We start from the raw sequence: 6886 nt of genomic DNA on the forward strand, positions 1-6886 counted from the left end.
CATGTTATGCTGTAATTTTCATCCTTTCTTTACATTTCGTTGCCTCTGTACTTGTACTCTGTGCAATGACAATAAATTGAATCCAATCCAAAAGAGTGTAGCGGAATCCTTCATTTCAATTTTCAGTCAAATGCCAGTCAAAAGTTTGGACACACCCTCTCATTCAATGTTTTTTCTTTATTTTTTATAATGTTCTACATCGTAGATGAATACTGAAGACATCACAACTAAAGAACACATATGAAATAATGTAGTAAAAGGTGTTAAACAAACCAGAATATGTTTTAGATTTTAGATTCTTCAAAGTGGCCATCTTTTGCTTTGATGACAGCTCTCACACTCTTGGCATTCTCTCAATCAGCTTCATGCAATTTAGAAAATAATAAAAAGAAAGAAACTTCCACGTGTGACAGAGTTTAGAGCATGTATCCCTTCAAAATAAGGGTCTGATTTCTTTATTAAAGATTCTGAAATAGAAAGTGGGGAATTGTCGTCTCCGTGGCATACGCAGCCTTTCAAGCGTGTGGCCTAGTGACCTCTACAGGCTGAATTGATGGTAAAGGTTTTTAGGCTGAGAACTTGAGAAAAAAACATGACTCTTACCCCTTTTCCACCAAAGCCGGTGCCATTGCCATTTTTTCCCACCGTCAACCAAGAGGATGAGTGAAAACGGTGAAAACATAAATGAAAAATCCATTCAGCAGTGGATCACCGATGAAATAAAAACATTGATAGCGATTTGGTCATCAACAGAAATGCAAGACAAACTTGGGGAGGCAGTAAGGAAAGCTAAAATATATGAGGAAATAGGGGGAGAGTTGGAGATGGCGGGGTTCAAACAGACCAAGTAACAAACTAAGCTTTCATCCATAAAAATGTGTTAGTTTGTCTGCATCGTATACAGTAACTCTTTCAATCTATCTTGTTTTTATTGTGTGATGTCACACCTAAGATTAGCTATTTAATTCGTGTAGCAGCTAGCTAACTAGCATTAGCTGTTAGCTGTCGTGAGGTACTGCTACAGTTGTTGTGGCAACTGGTAAGTAGGTAGTAGCTAGTCTACTTGTGTAAAGATATATGTATTGTTTATGTAATCACTTATACTGTATATGTGTTGTTTATGTAATCACTTTTATATATCCAACCCAAATGCGTTGGCAATAATAGTCTACAACATTATGGTCATGCCAATAAAGCTTCATTTGAATTGAATTGAATAGTCAACTCCCGTCATGAACTGCATTGTCACTCGTTTGATCTACGTGGGGAAATATAGAAAACTCGTTGCCAAGTAAACAGAACATTAACTTAAGCTCGTATGGTACTACATGGTATTAAAAATGAAACATAATAGAAGTTTTATCGAAGGAATAAAACCACTCGTGAATAACTAGTAACCTAGTCACAACATTCCAAAATGTTCAGCTAGGACAGGGGTGGCTAACCAGTCCAGCTCAAAGAGCCACAACAAAACCCAACACCATTTCGAAGAGCCACACGAATCTAGGTTCCCACTTTTGGGGGGATAAGCCCCTACATAAAACCTATTATTTTTCCTGTGACCCAGCAAATCTGGGGGGGTCTGGGGGCATGCTCCCCCAAAAGAATTTTTTGAAAATAACCTTTTAAATAGTGTCCTCTTGTGGGTTTTAGGAAGAGAAATTAACAAATTTAGATTTAAAATATGGCACAAAAATAAACATATTGAAGACATCTGCTGAGATAGGGGCTAATTATACTGTAGCATGGTAGGGATTTGCAGCTCAAGTGAGTAGGTTAACGTTGTAGGATAGAGTTCACTAGCTAGTTATAGCTGGCGAAGCTACTGAGTAGGGTAGCATACCCACAGGATCAATGAACCGGCATGGTAAAAGAGCCACGACATCTATAATTAACTCGAGATGATTTAACCATTTCGTGTCTTTTACTATTTTAAACTTCATGTGCTATACCTTTATATCCAGCAGCTGATAATGGCAGCTTTCACCAGCTTGGGTCTGACAGTCGCTACAAGTCTGTTTACTAGACGTTATCACCTGTTATCACGTCTGTCTTCAAGCTCGCGAGGCTCGCTCACTCACTCACTCACTCACGACCAAACAGAGCCGTGCGCTTGCCACCACAGTCTCAAACAGGTGGGATCCGATTTCCCTTGTGCTTGCACAGCTCTGTGCCTTTAGGAACTCCTGGGCTATGTTAGCATGGTGTGTGGAGAGACGGCGATCCAAGTTTGAGGTTTTAAAATGTGACAGTGACGTCTGGCATATTAAGCAGAGAGGTTTTCCATTTCGCTCCGCAAATAATTCCTCCCATTCAGGCAAGAACGTCCGGTGTTCATCTTCATATTTTCGTTTAGCTTTACGCTTTCCTGGATCCATGGCATTCTGTCAGTAGCTACTGCTAGTCTGGCTAGTAACTCTCTGAGACTGGGTGCACACATTAGAATGTTTCATGTTTGGAACATTAACGTTACTTAAAGACATCTCTCAAGATCGCGTGATGACAAAATAATATACATGAATAAATACCACATTCAAATCGGACAGCTTTTTGTCTGTATTGCCAAATATATGCATATGGATTTTAGAGGTTTATTTTACAATATGAAAATTATGTACACCAAGAGAAAAGTCAGTGAGCACTCGAGCTGGAGCCGAGCCGCACGTCAGCCGGCAAAGAGCCGCATGCGGCTCGCGAGCCGCAGGTTCGCCACCCCTGAGCTAGGACAACAGAGGCGTATGACGTGATTTAAAGACGTAGCTAGCCCTACTCTTGCTCTCGGTCGGTGGAAAATCGAGCTGGTTCTTAGATAAGAACCAGCACCGAACCGCATAAGCACCAGCCCGGAACCAGCACCGGCCCGGCTTTGGTGGAAAAGGGGTATCTGAAATCAAATGTGGCGTCCGTGTGTCATGAGCACTTCGGACTGTCACAGTGTAGTATTAAGTTGCCCAACACCATATAGGCTACCTCTCCCTCGGAGATGTCCTGTATGTCTGTAACATCAATTGCTGACTACAAGAAAATTAAACTGGTTTTATTGCCAAAAATGATTAATCCTTCTCACAGTAAATCCTCTTCAGTATAACCACATTCAGCACTTCTTGTTTCCGTTTCAAACCTTCAGGGCGTGTTGAGGGAAAAAGCATAACAAATACGCCCCACTGCACCCAAATCACAAGATGGTCATTGTAGAGGAGAGAGGGGATCAGAGTTTAGAGAATGTTTTCCTGGTGGCCTGACTGCAGCGATGGAGTCTGACTTCTCTGTTGAATACCATGAGCCTGGTGTTGCCATCTCACTTCTACTCAAAGACTCTCGTGTCAGAGAGCAGGGAGGGCACAGATTAACTCTTTTCCCCACAAAAGTATGGTTCAGTTGTATTTATCGACCAAAAATTGAATTGTATGTAACAAATGTTCTGCTCTGCATTGCATGAAATAAATATATAACTAATAACGTTTGAACAGTGACATTGTGTTAATTAACTAATTAGCAGACTCTCCCATGCTCCTCGTCTGTAAACACATGGGGACAGTACCACAACCTGCCCACTAGAGGGCATCATTCACCCACAGATCCTCTCAGGAGACTGATGCAGTGGCAGAATTAATGCCGCTCTCTTTAAAAGCGTCCTGCTCAATGCTGGGCTGTATTAGTGTAATAGTGTATTGTTCAAGCTACTTTAGTTTGTTTTCCTATTTTGAGAGCCAGGACTGCACAAACACCAGGTTATTTATTTAGTTGGCATGCTCTCATTGGACGTACTGCCAGAGCAAGTTGTGAAGAATTGAGCTGAATTTGACAAAGTGTAATGGATTATAATGAAGGACTGACCTTTAAGTGCAGCTTAGTGACTACTTTCTGTCAGGAGTGAAGCTATGGTATGCTGAAGAACAATGAAAGCATTTCATAAGTTGCTATGGTATACTGAAGAACGATGAAAGCATTTCATAAGTTTCAAAGGCTTTTATTGGCAAATACATGACATTTATGCAGTCAATATTTACAGTGTTTATAACTTCTGCATTTCACTCTGGATATCAGCTTCTTGGCCAAATCCTGACCATTCTTGTCTTATTAGTGCTCCGAGTTGACTGACCTCGAAGACGTTCTTGTTTTCCCTCCAGCTGTCAGATCACAGGTCTATCAGTCCATCTTAGACTCAGCTCTAAACGCATGAAGAGTTGAACAGAGTCCAGAGTCTGGTGAGGGTTTATTGTGATGACTACAGCCAGAGGAGACTCAATCTGCTGCCGGACTTCTAAACAGGTATGGTTGATATCGCAGTGATTTTGAGTAGAATAAAGTCTATGGCAAATAATGCAGAATTTCCATGACTTTACATTGTTTTTGCAGAAATACTGCAGTAATAAGAGAAATTTGTGAAAACACAAGATTGTAACACACACACACACACACGCATTCTTTTTCTCTGCCCCTCTCAAACACACTCACAATAACGTGCACCGTCAGAAAGAAACCTGATCCACTATCATTCATCTCTCACTAAACAAGACAGGTCTGTTCAGGACAAGACACACACACACACGCACACACACACGCACACACACGCGCGCAGTCACGGAGACACACACAAACACACACAGAGACACACACTCACGGAGACACAAGCAAACTCGAGGAGACACACTCACACACAAACTCACTCACGAGGCCCATGCGACTTCCCCATATAATCCAAAATGAACGCACACGAGTCAAGTGCACTGGTAACAGCATCGTAACCGTGGTGATAAACCGGCAAACCTGTGGAAGGGCTCCTACTGTGACACTCTGACGGCACACCCATACAGCTCTTTCTCTTCCTCTCTAATGCGTATGTAAATACAGTGTGTTTATGTACGAATGTTTAACAAATACAGTGTTTATGTAAGTAATGTAATGTTACTGGTTGTGAAAATGTCACGAGTCACGAGTTAAACTCCAGCTGTAAAGTTTAAGTTAGATCACAGCCAGCTATGTTTATCTGACAAACTCACCACCCAAAGGCTGTTGCACTGCCACTGCGGTTTGCAGTGGGGTTGTAGAGGGGCGTAACGCCTGGCTTAGACTGTTGCGTTGCGATGCGGGTTGTGTTGATAACGGAGACGTTATAGTGAGATTGACAGGTCAACAAAACAATCACACCGCTAGCGAGCTGTTTACCTTGTGGGTAGTAGCATGCTAACATTAGATAGCTGGCTCAGACACCTCAGACGTATTTTTCAGTTACAATAATGGGGTTTTTACATTGTACAGTGTCTATTTCTCGGTAACTTCTATTTTTATTTATTTTTTACAGTTGTAATGTGTAAGCGTATAATTTACAGGTACTTCAAAACGTGCACAACAGGTACCTGAAAAAAAAAAAAAATGTAAAAAAAATAAATAAATAAATAAATAATTTGTATAGTGGCTAAAGTGGCTTCTGCAAATGGTACTTCATTCCCTCATTCCCTCCCATTGAAAACACAACCTTAAGGATTTGGAGAGGATCTGCAAATAGGAGTGGACCAAAATTCCTCCTGAATTGTGTGTAAACCTGGTGACCAACTACAAGACACGTCTGACGTCTGTGCTTGCCAACAAGGGTTATTCCACCAAGTATTAAGTCATGTTTTGCTAGGGGTTCAAATACTTTTTTTCCGCGACAAATGCAAATCAATTCATAACTGTTGTAAAATACAGTTTGCTGGATGTTTTTGTTGATTTTCTGTCTCTCACTGTTAAAATAGACCTACCATTACAATTATAGATCACGCATTTCTTTGCAAGTGGCAAAACTTGCGAAATCGGCAGGGGGTCAAATACTTATTTTCCCCACTGTATGTATGTATGTATGTATGTATGTATGTAAGTAACTTATTTACTTGTTTACTCTAAATGACTGCTAATGAGCAAATCAACCACCTCTTTTTTTTTTTTTTTTTAACAGTCTGATATTTTATAGAAATCTCTTATGTCTGTGTTGTAGACATTTTAAACCAGCTCTCATTGCCATTATCATGGACGTCTTCTGATTTGGACGCACTTTTACCCATTTAAAGTAATTTCATTTATTTATCTTATTACCTCTAACTGATCTTGACACCTTTTAAATTACCTTTATCTATTACCTTTGAGGTTGGGGCCAGGGAATTTCCCTGGGGTGATCAGTCCCCTACTGGTTCACGGGTCAAGGCACCTCAGTAATGCGAAATCTTATAATTAGATATTAGTCGTGTCTGTGTTTACCCAATGTAAACCTCCTTTCATGGCCATTCATTTCACATTACTATCCAACTGATGTACATCTTCAAATTGACCAATCAAGGATTGGAACAGAGGGGCACTGGTTTAAGTGTATTGAGCAACTCTCCCTTTTATACACCCTTTTCATATCCTCCTAGCGTTAACAGAAAAACAAACAAACAAAAACAATATACCTCACATACAGCTAAGAGATCAGTGAATGAGATATGCCCAGCACAGCCACACTCCAATCCAGCACAGAGAGTGTGACTGGGCTGGGCATATCTCATTCACTCTGCTCTGCAGGCACCAGTCACATAAAACAAGAATAAAAACAAAAAAAAACAAACAAAAACGATATACTCACATACAGCTCGGAGTCCACCCCCCCCCCCCCCCCCCCCCAGTCCTGTTGATTCTGTCACCCACGGCTCTCCTCGCTGGCAGAACCTGGCCTCCTTCTAATTCAAGGCAGAGGTCTTTAGAAAAAAACTGAGTCTCGTACTCCTCCGTGAATGGTCCAGGTCCTGATGATTAGCCCAGCGCGAAGAGTCGATCAGGTTGTTGGAATCCCGGACGAAGCCCCCAATTATGTTTGGTGAAAATTCCCTCAAGTTACCTCAGGACTCCAGAGTTGCATATAAGTATTGAT

The sequence above is a fragment of the Clupea harengus genome, chromosome 23, assembly GCF_900700415.2.
Source record: "Clupea harengus chromosome 23, Ch_v2.0.2, whole genome shotgun sequence".
NCBI lineage: Eukaryota > Metazoa > Chordata > Actinopteri > Clupeiformes > Clupeidae > Clupea > Clupea harengus.